The following is a 14482-nucleotide window of genomic DNA, read 5'->3' on the forward strand; positions in this document are numbered from 1 at the left end:
TATTTCGGCGGAGAGGACACCGCCCAAACTGTTACCAAAAAATCGGTTTTCTTTTTCTTTCGGTTTCATTCAAGTTTCAAGCGCGTAGAATGTTGTGTCAACGCGATATTTCGAAATTCGAACGATTAGCTGCCCCGATGGAAAAGTTTAAATAATCTTACCTTATCAGAGAGAAAAGTTATCTGAACACTAAACGTACCGCTGCGGGTCAAACGATCAGCTTCACATTTTTGATTTTACAATTACTGAAATCGTGAAGCTATTTGAAAATTGTTGTAGGTATTTCTTTAATCTGACACGCACGAAAGATTGTCGAAAATTTGAATAAATTCGATCTTATAATTTTGATAAGGCAACACGTGTCACTTCTATATTTTCCAGTAGGTAATTAACAATGAAATTTCTATTTCAGTCCTTCATTGCAATTAACCATTGAATCTCCAGCTCAGTCGTTAATTGCGATCGACAATTAAACACCTCTCAATTTTAACCGAATAATTAATAGACCGCGGATCTTTATGCAAAATAAAAATTGTCTATGTTAATTGTAAGAAATATAAATTATTTAAACAGATCTTACTTCTTTTAATAACCGCAATAAGCTTCACATTTTTCATTTTATAATTATTGAAATCGTGAAGCTATTTGAAAAATGTTGAACATATTTGTTTAACCTGACACGCGCTACAGATAGTCGAAAATTTAAATACATTCAGTCTTATAATTTTTATAAAGCAACGCGCGTCAGTTCTGTATTTTCCAGTGGATCGTGAAAGAATGCATACAGGGTGTCCCAAAAATGTCTCGCAGTACGGAAATGTGGGGTAACTGAGGTCGTTCTAAGTAACTTTTTCCTTTGCGAAAATGCAATTTGCGGCTTTGTTTACACGTTATTAACGAAATAATAATAAATGTATATTAGTTTTTAATGGTGTATCTGCTTTTCATACGAGTACTTCCAATCGAAAAGTGCGATCTAAAAAAAAAAGCTGTGTCTCGTACTAGGCACCTTAACCATACATCATCGCGACAGTTCCGGCGGAACATCCGTGCAACTAGCTCGCAGTATCGCGCTGCCACAAAGCCGAAATAACTTGCAGCGCAAACAAACGTCGCCGAGTTCGGTGTATCGCGAGAATTTCTATCTATCGTCGATGTCGCGCCGTCGAATCGGAGAGGGCAGAGGGAAGGATTCCACCGTCGTCGATGACTGTCCCGCGTTCGCAAATATTTAGCCACTCGGTTTAATTCGACGCGAGTGGAAGGTACACATTTGCCGAAGCTGGGAAGCCGGGAGAAGCCGAGGGCCGGGGCGTCTCTCGTGGATAATCCTCGGTGCCCGGGCTCGTACGTCATTAGAAATTCAAATTCCCCGCGGGATTATGGGCGGGAGGGCGGCCGGAGAAGACGCGAAAAACGTGACTGAATGCGTGAGCTCATTAGACATTCGTCTCGCTTCCGTCGAAGACGACACTGATTATCGGTACCTCTGCCTACAGCTGTTAAGGCTATTGTCTCCGGCACAGAGCCGGAGCTTTTTAACCGTGGAGAGCCTGTCACCTAACCGACTTAATAATAACAATCCTCCATTCATTGGTCATCCGTCTTCCATTCATCTTTCTGCATTATTCCTCCCCTTCCTCCCCCCCCCCCCCCCCCGATTCTTTTTTGCACCTCTTCTCTTCGCATTCGCGCAGCTTTCTTTCGATTAGGTTTACTAAATGCAGAGTTTTAAGAGTATACATATTTATTTCGGACCCATTAGACTTGAAATCGACTTTGATTTTTACATTTGGTTTTTTTTTTAATGCATCGTAGTTTCTTTTCTATGCCTAATATAAAATACTTATGAACAGAAGCTGTTCAGTGAAAGTCCACTTTTCTTTGAAAATCAGTTACTCAGTGCATACACATCTTCATCGTAGGATCTTCCGGTCGATAAATCAATAGAGTAGATTTTTGCATCGATAAACAATAGATAGCAGCACTTACATTGGCCACGGAATGACTAAACAATATCTTCCAGAGGAAATTGATTTTTCTAAAAAAACAGCGACATTTTTCTTTTGTTTTTCTTCTGGTTAAATTCATTTGTGTGTCGTCTTATAATAGGCGTCGCTATTTCTTTACAGGTAATATGCGAAATCTTTATTTTTCTAAAAATAATATATTGTTATTTCCCTGATTTACAAATGCAACGAAACCTCGATTTTCCAGGCTAAATGGAGTGACACGAATATTCGGATGGTAGTGTCAGTGCTCAATTCTACTAATTTGTACAGTAAATCGTTTTTGTGCTGATTGCGTGTGAAACGTATTTGGACAATACAGAATTCTGATTTTGGAGGACCGGATAATCGAGGTTCTACTGTATCGTAAAAGCGCCTATCAAAATAACAGATTCCACATTGAATATATTTCTAACTTGGAGCACACATTCGAATAAAAATAACGAGGTGTCTAAATAATTTCATTTTTGTAATTTGTAATTTATTGTATTTATTTTTGTAAATTGTAATTTTAGCGTTAGCAGCAGTGTTAAACAAATCAATCACTCCGCTAAATAACATAGAATATGATGAAGAAAGGGTACAGTAAATTCTCCCTAATTGACCCTCAGATTGTACACTAAATTATCCATTCTTGCGTACAATCTGACCGTCAATTAGGGAGAATTTACTGTAATATTTTACAATTAGAGTGATTAGAAGGAGACGACGCGCTCACCTTTCGTCTCAGGAAGCTCGTCCAGGTAGTAAGTGAACACTTTCCCGGTTCGAATGGCAAGGTATCGTCATAAATTCGATTCAGCTGGGCTATTTACTATGATGGATTGCAACAACCGATGGTGGGCGGAGTGCGCCGGAAGCCGTGGGGCCGCCATTAAAACGTGTGAAACACGTGTCGGCCAAATGTCAACGTTGCACTCGGCGAAACGGCAGGCGGCCACACATTTCTCAGCGTTCGAGCGAACGGCACGTGACAACGCGAGCGAGCCACACGGGCCCGTAGAAACGGGCTAGGCCGTTTCGACGAATTCTGGTAGAACGGCTCTCTTTCTACCATTTCGCCTTTGTCCTCGGGCCGTCGCCATCTTATGTTTCGGTCGGCCGTTCGAACCGGCGACGATCGTCCCAGCTGTTTGGGATAAATCATTCGTACCTTCTGTCTCGAGTGGTCACCGTGTTACACCGCACCGAGATTTCTTGTTTCGCCAAAAAATAGACTGTAACCGTCGCTGGGGACTACGGATCCCCGTATTTATGGCGCACTCGCGGATTTCTCGCGTTTGTGCTCTTTGCTGCAACGGGCGAAACAAAGGAAATGGAGAAATAGCAATTATACATTTCATTATTAAACCTAAACATATTTTTATTCTAGAAATTGTTGAAATTATAAAAAGCCTTTCGTGGAAATGCATATTTTTGTAGGAAATATATAGTTAAAAGGGTGGAAGCTGGACGGAAAGTGTTTGTGATTAGTGAATGTATTGAATAAAGCGGTGATTCACCGCGTAAAAATTAATTTTGACGAACAAATGTCATTAGTTAGCATTAAATTTGTAAAAAATACTAGAACTTTTATGTAACATAGTAATATATTAGATCGTGGATTTTATGCATTTCTGATCAAATGAGTGGATCAAATTCGAAACAGTGAAATTGTTTCAAGAATTTGAAGGTACTATTGTCTTATTTTGATTTTCTTTTTGATGAAGAAAAGAAACAAATGTATTATTTCACAATTTTTATTTTCTATAAAAATCAACAGTGTGCTCATTAGACTACATGTTATATTTATCTACACACTCTGCATATGTTGCATATTTTTCATGTATAAATGTCATATGCATTTCACTGGTTTGAATCGTTTAATGTAAACGAAGAATGAATTTGAAACAATAAAGCACGAAAAAGGGAACGTGTGTAACTACGAACAAAAGTTAGAGTAATGTCGCGGAACTTGTTTCAACTTTAATATAGATATCAGGCTAGAAGATGAAGTATATCTGCATTGATTTCATTTATTTCTTGTTCTGGCTGCGAATGGCAACTGAAACGCGAGCTAGCGTTCGCGATGCACCGTCATGTTCGATTCCCTCGGCGAAGGTTGCACCTCCTGCAATAAGCATTCTATAGCAACGGTAATTAGATTGCTCCCCGACACTCACCGTGAAACGGAATTTTTACTATTTTGATCCGTTATCGGTCCGCGAATCAAATAATCCCGCCGCGCCGTTTCCACCGACCGCCTCGTTATCCCTCAGAAAGTTCCCCATTGCGAATCGAATCGCAGAAACGGAAACAAAAATACCATGATGCAGTTCTAATTGCGTGAGCGCCAATATCTCGCCCCCTGCAACGGCAACGTAATTTCATTTTTCGAGGAAACTTTCACGATTTTCATCGCCTGAATCCGCTATTTAGAATAATTCGTGAAAGAAGAATTTGCATATTTTTTTGCGACACCGGTATAAGTAAACTTTCCCGAATGAGAAATATTTTAAAGTTAAATTCGGAGTTTTAGATTGACATGAAAAAAGATTCAACCCGATACGATGAATATTTCGCGCGATAAAAATTCGCGAAGTTCTACGTAGAATTAGGAAAATTTTTGAAAATAGATCACTCACATTTTTGGAAAATTCCAGTTATTTTTTTGATACTGTTGCTTCATTGGTTCACAGCAAGGTTAATACATAGGATGTCCCAGTTTCCCAGGCATGTACCGTCGCTGTATTCTATGCGCATAAATACTTGAAAAGGTTACGTAGATGCAGCTCGTTCGAAGCTTTATTAAAGTTATAATGAAAATACGAAATACGAAGGTCCTGCCGCAGTTGCCGCACTACAAAGTAGAAATGGATTAACGATATTTACATCCGGTCTGTATACACGAGCTGTTTGCCGCCCCGAGGTTGCTTAAGATACCGAATGTTACATCTGCCGGTGCAATTACGAACTTGAGTTTGATATCGCAAATATAATTAGCTGCTCCTTCGTATTTCCGTAAAACTTTTAATAACCCTCCCGGCGACCTACTTCCATTCCCAATTTTTCTTCTTATTAGCATCTAGAAGAAGACATACAAAGCTGAGAAAAATTGGGAGGCCTTGTATAAATACGTAACTACAAAGTTCCCGGAGCTCCGACGTGTCCAGCTCGTTCCAGTAAATTAAGAAACGAACATTAATTACGCGAAGCCAGAGTTTCAAGCTTTTCTTGTTTGCGTTGTTATCACCACGATTATTATTCTAATCGCGACCAACCCAATTCCATCAGCGCAACAGAGGATTATACAGACTGTTTCACAACATCTAACCGCAACTAAATCCACCGGCGCACACAGAAATGTCCACTAAATGTCACATGAAAGCGTTCGACTCGCGAACGGACGTTTCCAATGTACTACATACACGACGTGCATTAATCGGTTCCCAGTTAATGAGGTCGGATCCTGGAAAACAAGGTCGCGGACTGCCTCTCGTAGGTCCTGGACGCTTCTGTATCCTTGATAACTCTTTGCTAAAAGATGACATTGAAATGGTCCGGACGCTTCATTTTAAGAGACAGAAATAATATCGCCACCTGAAGAGAAACTTTTTCATAGGAAACGATTTAATGAATATTTCGGTACAAGCATAAATTGCACGTGTTCAAGTATCTAGATTCATTTTTATGAATTTATTTTCATCGTTGACCTTTTTGTTAAAAAAATAACATTGAAATGGTCCGAACGCTTCGTTTTTAAAAAGACAGAAATAATATCGCCACCACCCCTGAACAAAAATTTTGTCATCGAAAACGATTTAATCAATATTTCAGTACAAGCATAAATTGCACGTGTGAAGTATCCATATTCATTTTTATGTATTTTCTTTCATTATTGACCTATTTGTTAAAAAGTGGCATTAAAATGGCCCGAACGCTTCATTTTAAAGAAGTCATTACCTGAAGAAAGGTATTAACATTAAATCTACCGATCTGCCACGTTCTTCATGTTAAAACTGTCGAATTTATGAAGATTTTTATAGAAAAGTCTCAAAATTTTAACGCAAGCATACAATATAATAATTTTGTTCCGACAATCCAATAAATTAAATTAATTTAAAAGGAATCGGTGAAAATCTTGTCACTTTTACAGTGAAATATAGAAGTCCCGAAATTGTTCCAAGACTAAAAGCAACGCGATTAAATCCCCCAAAGCACCAAATAGCCGCCGGTGACCGGTATAAGCGTCGACACACAGGGGGAGAAGTCGCGAACGATGGTACACGTTTTAGCCGATTGTTAACCAAGCCACGAACAGAGTTCGCCTCTGCGACAAATTGGTCCTCTTCCTATTGCGGTGTCCGCCTTGTGTGATATTATTTGAAAAAAATCTCCATTTCGTAGAACCATGGATCGGCCGTGGATCGCGCCGAGATCACGGGGATCGATAAAGGGGGATGGTGAAGACGTCGAAGGGGTCACAGTGTTCTGCTCCGAAAGGAAACGCTTTGCCGGAGGAAATACACGCTCCGCTCTGTTTCCGTACGCACATGCGTGACAGACACGCAACCGTGCACGCGTACGGTACTAACCTTACCCCAACAGGAATTCTTTGCAGCACGCGCGACGTGTTCCTCGTCTTCGTCGCCGTCAAGTGCTTCTTCGAGGATTACTCCGATCTTTTTATCCCATTTTTTCCTCCTCCACCTTCGCTTTTCCTGGTAATTGTTGGTGCTGCTGTCACGGCAAATGGCGACCCCGGTCCTGGAAGGGCTGGTGGTGCACCTTGAGTTCATTAGCTCGGAAATGTTCGCGATAAGTCTCCTCGGTTGGCGTGTTTAAAACATTATTCGTGGTCTCGAAGATCTTCGGAAGAAATTCATCGAGTGGAAGGGAAAAAATGGTTGTTAACACTTCGTCTCCAACGAACGTGACAAAAGATAATTTTTAATCATTCAACGTTATTTTAACTGAAGAAGTTAAACGACACATTTTAATAATTTTTAATAAAAATTATTTCCTATATGTTCTACGTTTTCCACGCAATCACTTGTTGCTACAGACGTGACAAAATTAATCCGGTGAATTAAATAATACAAGGTATTGGTAAAAGCAGCGTTAAATTGATATTTCGAGTTTTATACGTGTATTGTAAATACGAGATGTACCGGACAAACATCCGAGTTCGACATCGGAACATAAAGAATTAATACAGTTTACAACGGTCGCAATTAAAATTAATACGATCGATCCATCTCTCCCTTTGATAAGCACGCCGGCATCGACGAGGCGAGGCGTGGATAATCGCTAGCTAGCAATTCAATTTATTGAGCCAATTCAATATATTGTTTACCATATCGAACACGTGCCAGCGATATTACAGGAACGGTTTAATTGCCATTTATTAAGCAGCGCAAATTACATTCTTCTAACCGGGGGACTGCAATAAACGCATGAAATGAACTTCGCTACGTCCGTGCTTCGGAATCAATTGAAACATTTACTTCCGTTCTTCCGTACGTACGTCGATTTTAATATTTACCTCTGCAAATAATTACTAACATCCTTATCTCTTCGAGTAAGCGAGTGTCATTAAATGTGCAACACCGTTAAGGAAATACGATTACGCGTGCCGCTTTATTTATTCGTACGCTGAAGAGTGTCCTTAAAAGGCTCCACGCCGTTGCGAACGAAGGGAAATACATATTTGTGTAAAATCGAAACTTCCAGCGACAGCATAATTCCATCATCGCACCATCGAAATAATTAAACGGCTATAAAATGGTAACGAGAGGACTTCTTTACATCTGTGAATCTTCGCTTCTGCTTTATATACCAAAAATAATGTTTAATTATTACGTTATAACCATTGTATTCTATTAATTTAAATAGTATTACGAGATTGTGTAGCCAGTATTTATTTATATAGTATACAACGCGTAATACTTTTTTTTATTTAGCACAGAAATTATTTTTTTGATAATATATTAGTAGCTTATTTCATTTGAACGCTGTTGTTAACAAAATGTTCAACATTTTACTGCTATTTACAAGATAGACAGAGGTACCTAACTCCTTCCAAGAAAAAGCAACGGACTTAAAATAAAGCTTTTCGACGTTAAGAAATTTTAATATTAGATTAAGTCCCAGAGAGATTAAGTCGCATAACCTACTATTAATTCTGTGGTAGCAAGGAAGAACACTGCATATATCACGTGTGCTACCACTTTCGAGATATTATCGCTTAAAATTCTAATCACCAGTTCTTCGTGCTAGTACCATTTCCTTGTCTTTTATTTTTTGTTTACTTTTCTGAGCCAATCGAATTCGTTTCCAAGATCTTTCTTCATAAATACGCGAATCCTATACCGCACAATTCAAGCAATCCATAACATTGGATTCGACGAAATTCGGAGACGCGTCGTTTTTCCTTAGAGGCGCAAAATTGTGGCCAACTTTTTGGTAGAAGGTATTACTGGTGCGACGCGTTACGGCCGTCGAGGGTTAATTATATTTAGTATCGGCCGCGTGTTTCTCGCGTTTGGAGGAACAAACAGCCCTCGGAACCCCTCCATTAGAAGACGGTTCGGCGGGGCCCTTCTTGTTTATCTCGAAATAACGCTGCCGGCGCACATGGGCGTTTCTTCGGGCACTGCCAGATGCGTGGGTGGTGGCAGTGAAGAGAAGAGAAGGAGAGCACGAATGACGGTCACATGGCATCGTCGCGGGCTCCTCTTCTGTCCTGACTTGTCAGTATTCCGTGAAGTGTTGGGCCGTGTATGCGCGCCGGTCCTCCTTCCGCCGCAACCCTAACTCGCTAGAGAAACACGAGGCGCCCCCTCGATCGCGGAAATCATTCGACAACGATCCTCCGGCTAGATCGTTCTTCCAACTCGCCGACTTCGTCGTCGGCGTCGCACCTGGGTAACACCTCCGTCGAACTAAAAATACAAGGACGAATTTAACCAACGGTTTACGAGCGTTCGAAGACAAAGAAAATTTCTTCGGGAACTATAGGACACGATCTCAAGGTTGTGTCGCGACGTTTGGTCTCGTTCGGAGCTGTTGACGGAAGACCGAGGAACTTCGGATGTGCCTGGTTCGGTTTTGTTTCGCGGACTCGAAGACTTCGGTCCCCGATGGGATTTTATTACCTTTTATCGCGTGTGGACGATCGTTTCAGGCCGATCGAATAATCGAGGTGACTTCGAAGTGCGCGTTACTGTCGCCGAAGTTGTCGCTTCCGAGAGCGCGGGGAGCCACTGTGAACTTCCAGGGACGGATTTTTCCCTCGGCGGTGCTTGCGATCGGCGGAGAAAGTCGAAACATCGGCAGCTAGAAGTTTTAGCCACGCTTTCGCGCGAAGAAGAAAGTTCAAAATAGATCTCGGAGGTCCTTGGAACGATCCCGAATCGGCTTCGATTCGACGTTTATAAACATTTACCAACAGTTGTTTGAAAGGCGGTTTATAATTGTCTAAAGATAGATTCTGGCTTCTCGGAGTCAAAGGAGCACCAATTCGAAATCAGTTCTCGCGGTAAACACAGTGATACGCAATATTTTCTGCGGCCCGACGAGGGATCAAGAGGCGAAGCAGAGGCTGATGGGAACGTTTGACGCCCGAACCCGTGCAGCGTCGAAGGGGCAGAAAAAGAAGACGATCTTGCGAAGGGCGACGAACAATGCAACCCTTGATGCTCTCTCGCCGCGAAGAAGCAAAAACTTCCGCGATGCTGAGTGTTATTTCCTGCGAAACGCTTTGACTTAATCGCGCGACCGAGACCCGCTGATTGATCGCCGGTCGTGGCCCCGGCAACTGTTACTCGGGGAAATAAAAGAGACGGGCCAAAACTATCGCCGGGAAAATTTACGGAAGATTTAAGGTCGTTACGTGGCCGAGGATTTATCGGCAACTCGAGGAGAACCGAGGAAGAATGAGTTGCTCGAGCTACTCGGACGAATCGCTCCCGTAGGATCGCTGAGGTAAGCGAATCGACTTTGTTATCGGTCCATCTCTCATGTTTACGGAATACTTTACGAAGCTCGTCATTCGCCGTAGCTTCGTATTTAGAATAATACGTCAACGTCTAAAATCGTACGAATTCTCTAGGATTTATTTTCTTCGCGAATCACTCGGTATGCTTCCGACGCGGTTCCCGCCATTTTCTTTCTCAGACGCGAGAGATCAACACCGAACCCATCGATCTCCCTTAAATCGACCGATCTGTGCTGTTTCGTGACGCAAAAGACACATTCGGCCTCTTCGCCATTTTTATTACGGCGTATGCTTCTATTTAAAAAAGTTCGTTCAACTATCCCCAGCGAAAGTGGCTTCGCAATTTCAACAATTTTAAAAGCAATAAAGTGAAACCGCGGTTACTTGGACCGTGGTTTTAGTGTCGACCTCCTCGAGTCTCGGAATTATTTGAAAATATCGCTTGGTTATTACTCATCCGTGAATTTATTGGTTATTGCTAGCCTTGATGATTTTAATAAACCCGTGCTCGCATAATTCCGGCGATCTGCTTTCGAAGAAAACGCACGACGAACGTTAATATCTGTTCATCGGAATTCCTCCGACTCTGAATGATTACCGTAAGACGGCTTTATTTTCGTCGGTGCCGGGCAACGAGAAATATGTATGTGTTCCACGAAATTAGAGCATAATTTGGTTTGGGCGGAAGAATGTTCGCGAGGAACGCTGAGCACGTGGACGGTCAGCTGATCGGGTAACTGTCGCTTTTCGGAAAGAGCAGCTATGTCTTCTCCCAACGATCCGTCGATTTTCTTGCAAATCTTTTGTTCCCGGTCTAAATATATTTCGGTATTAAGCTCGGTGAAAGGGTTTTTGTTTTCCTAATTAGTGTATTTGCTCATGTATATGGTTGTTGAACGCAGAATTGGACAAACTTTCATTCGGATCACGGATAAGAGATAAAGGCTAACGAATAAAATTTTATTCGATACAGTTTTAACATTTTATTATTATTAAAATTTTATCCGATTCAGATTTTATTATAAGAATTATAAACAAAGAGTTATTCGAGTAAATAGATAGAATAATTTCTGACGAAAATGAATAATTGTTACTCCAATGAAATATTCGACTGGAGGGTATTCATTCGGATAATTATCTCAGATAAATATTTATACGAAACAATTCTCTCGAATAATTCCTAACTATGAATTGATAGTGTTAGGATATTAGGTCGAGAATATATTTTAAATTCTTAACTATATATAAAACAGATGTCACTGGTCATAGGTTTACCTTATCGAAATAGATTCACAGTTACTTCTATCCTAACACACAGAATACTGATTTAACAATCCCTAAAAATTGCTATGCCATGTTCCAAAGTCATTTTCACATTATCAAATTCATTTATATCTTAAAAAAAAACTATTAAAAATGTAAACACTGTAGGATCCAATAGACTCAATTTCATATGCATAAAATGCACTAATTAAGTAAATCATATAAAGTGGAAATAAGAATAATAATAAATATTATATATAATAAATCATTAAAACGATTTTTAATTTACAGTTAAAATGGCCCCAAACACAAAGACTTAAAAATACTAAAAAAGATAATTAAGATGTCATTAATTTTTCAAGCTCCCACCTTATTTCGTCGATTATGCGAATTCAGTCGCGACAATGTCGATGAAGAATTGAAAATAGATCCGAAAATTGGCTTGTTTTAAAACGAAGTGAAACTCGGGAGCCTTGAGTCTCGAGTGGAACGCGGTATTTTTCGCGCGTATTCGTTGCACTGCCCGTTAAGGCGTCCACGAGCCGAGAAAACCGTACGGATATTCCATTAGGAATTAGCCGAGCGGCCCACCGTGTATATTAATAGATCGAACCTGACAGCCGAACCTAACCAGACGCACGGGCGTTAAGCGCGAAATCGTTCCCTCGAGTTTTCGTTTCGGACTTTCAAACTCCGACCTCGACGCGAGTCCTATTTTTGCGTGCCGCGCACTCCCCTTTTCTTTTTTGCTTCGCCTCTCGCACATCGCCAACTGTAATAACGAGACTGTCCGCCGGCTTTTCGTCGGAACAGCCACCAGCTCCCTTCATTTTTCTCTGCAATTTTTCTCGCTTCCGATCGATACGGGTGCCAGGTACACTGCGTTTTCGTTCGACTATTGCCAGATTCGAAAATTGGGCGAGCACAGCTGCTCTTCGAAATCGCTGCTAAATGAAAGGAATTTTGCTGAGGGGGGCTGCAAGTCAGAAAATTGAGGGATTTTTGTTGGAAACCGACGGAATTTGCAATCGAGTACAGAGTCGAGTATTATTCGAATTATTTATTTATTATTCGAATAAATATTTATCTTAAATAGTTGACTGAATGAATGCTTTCTAGTTGGAGTACTTCTTCATTTTATCTACTTATTCGAATAATTCTTTATTCTATTTATTTGAATAAGTTCTTCGAGCAGACATTGCAAAATTATTCGAATAATAATGCGAATAATTGTCGACTGCTTTTGCCTGACCCGATTCCGAACGCCGTTCCATCAGAAACAATGGCGCATCGGGTAGAAATGTTATTTTCCAGCAGAGATTGTAACGATAACTGAAATTGTATCGGGAGACCTTGATGAGAGGGTCGTCCGATCTCACGTGCATGTGCAGTCCTTTGATCCGCAACGACGGTGCCATAAGCGCCGATCTGTTGCATAAGCGGCAAACAATGCGTTTCGAAATGCGTGTCGCGTGCGATTCGAAAGGTTACCGATGTATCGCTATCAAATCGATTTTCGGTACCGACGCGTCTGATCGGAATCGTTAATTTATCGTTATTATTTATTGTACACGGATAGTAATTCCGTTGGTCTTACCAATGGCGCGAATTAAATCGACAAAGATAATAGAAAAAAATACACAAAGAGAGAAGGAAGGAATACCAGAAAAGGGAACAATACATTATACAATTATTAGAGGTACGTGCGGTACAATAGATTTTTTTATTTGCCCGCTCGAGTTTGGAGGGAAGTCTGAAGAACCTGTTAAGTACGAATATTATCCTGTTTTTTAATGTCGGAATAATATTCTGCTGTTTCGTCGTTAACCTGTAGAGGGCCAGCAAAATTTCCTCACATAAGTCAGTAGTTTTATTCTAAAAATTATCATATGCATATGTGAAGTATTTCTTTCAGAGAAATAATATGCTAATTACTATTTTATACTATTATACTATTTTATTATTTTATATTATTATACTATTTTATACTACATTTTTGTTCATAATTCTTATTTGTAATATTAAGAAAAATTGTAAAAAAGCAACGTTTTCCATACACTTGCTTCTACTCGATCGAACTTGGACTTCGGTTGTTCATTGTTGATGTGCAAAGAACAATTTTTCACGTATATACAAGGTGTTCGAAAAATCTTCGTACAACTGGCAAAATGATTCCTCACATAAAACTGAGTCGAAAATATAGAATACAATTTTTTCATACAGGACATTATTTCCAAGAAAATCAAATTTGACAATTCGTTAAGTACGCGTGCACTTAGATGCAATAGAGTTTGACGAGCGAAGCAAACTGAATTTAAATGCACGCGTACCTAACGTATCTTCAAACTTGATTCTCTCGGAAATGAAGCCCTGTACGACGAAATTTAATTCTATATTTTTATATTCTATGAACAGAAATGTTGCCGGTTCTACGAGGAAATTATTCCATCCGAGAGATATAACGGTTTAAGAGATACGATATTATCTCTAATTGGCCTGATCGCGAAGATAGGGCTTAAACGTGGCGAAAAGTGAGGATTCCCCTTTGTGGGCGAACAAAGTGGCGCACGAGCCACAGATAAAGGGAGGAAGCGAGGTCACTCCGAGGGCCACGGTTCGCTGATTTCCGGATCGGCTTAATTTACGTGTCTCATGTTAATGAGCGAGCCGCACATTCAAAAGAACGAGCCGTGCACGCGTCCGCTTTTTGCGCTTTTTACGCGTGCACGACTGTCGGAGGGGTGGCACGCGCATATCGGCCAGGATGCATACTTTTTCCTTCCTTTTTTGCCTCCGGTCTGCTCCGGTACACTTACGCGCCTCGTGAAAAAAAGAAAGGGCAGGTGCATCTCGGCCGAGTTAAACGCGGTTCGGGTTGACCCACCGTCGCGGTGAACTTCTTTCTCACCTTGAGGCAGAAATAGAACGGCCGAAGAAACGTTTCGACTGCTTTGCATGCGAATCCGTTTTACGGAAATCCCGGCCTGTCTCGAGCCGCCGTTTTCTGCTATTCAAACGGCGCTAGGGACCCTCTTCGATGACGAATTCGAATGTGAAATTGTGCCATTTTTATCTCATTCGAATCGCAGAGGAATCGCGAATCAAATCTGGGAAATATTCATGAAAGATGATTCGCGAAGAATTTTTTAGCTCGGGAACAGTGAAAAGAAAAAGTAGGGCAGAATACGGTGGCTCACGAAAGTGTTTTTACACCGTTCAGCCAGTTAGCTGT

At 40.8% G+C, this 14482-nt stretch overlaps 1 protein-coding gene and 1 long non-coding RNA gene across 4 annotated transcripts in view; one reads left to right on the forward strand and one right to left on the reverse strand.

The window, feature by feature from the left end:
• Positions 1–14482, forward strand: part of stumps (DBB domain-containing protein stumps) — a 119272-nt gene that overhangs the window by 42841 nt on the left and 61949 nt on the right. The window contains exon 1 of one of the 3 annotated variants that reach the window (XM_033476542.2): positions 8812–9974. The exons of 1 other annotated variant lie outside the window; for it this stretch is intronic. The gene's annotated coding sequence lies outside the window, so the exon portion shown is untranslated. Of the gene's footprint in view, positions 1–8811; positions 9975–14482 lie in introns of those variants that run through there. One more of the 3 variants, XM_076521739.1, reaches the window with a different exon arrangement.
• LOC143259455 (uncharacterized) lies at positions 6912–9239 on the reverse strand. Its single transcript, XR_013033371.1, has 2 exons — positions 9146–9239; positions 6912–8932 (listed from the first exon to the last, which is right to left on the reverse strand). It is a non-coding gene; the product is annotated as an uncharacterized LOC143259455 (long non-coding RNA).

The sequence above is a fragment of the Megalopta genalis genome, chromosome 5, assembly GCF_051020955.1.
Source record: "Megalopta genalis isolate 19385.01 chromosome 5, iyMegGena1_principal, whole genome shotgun sequence".
In the NCBI taxonomy this organism is placed as follows: Eukaryota; Metazoa; Arthropoda; class Insecta; order Hymenoptera; family Halictidae; genus Megalopta; species Megalopta genalis.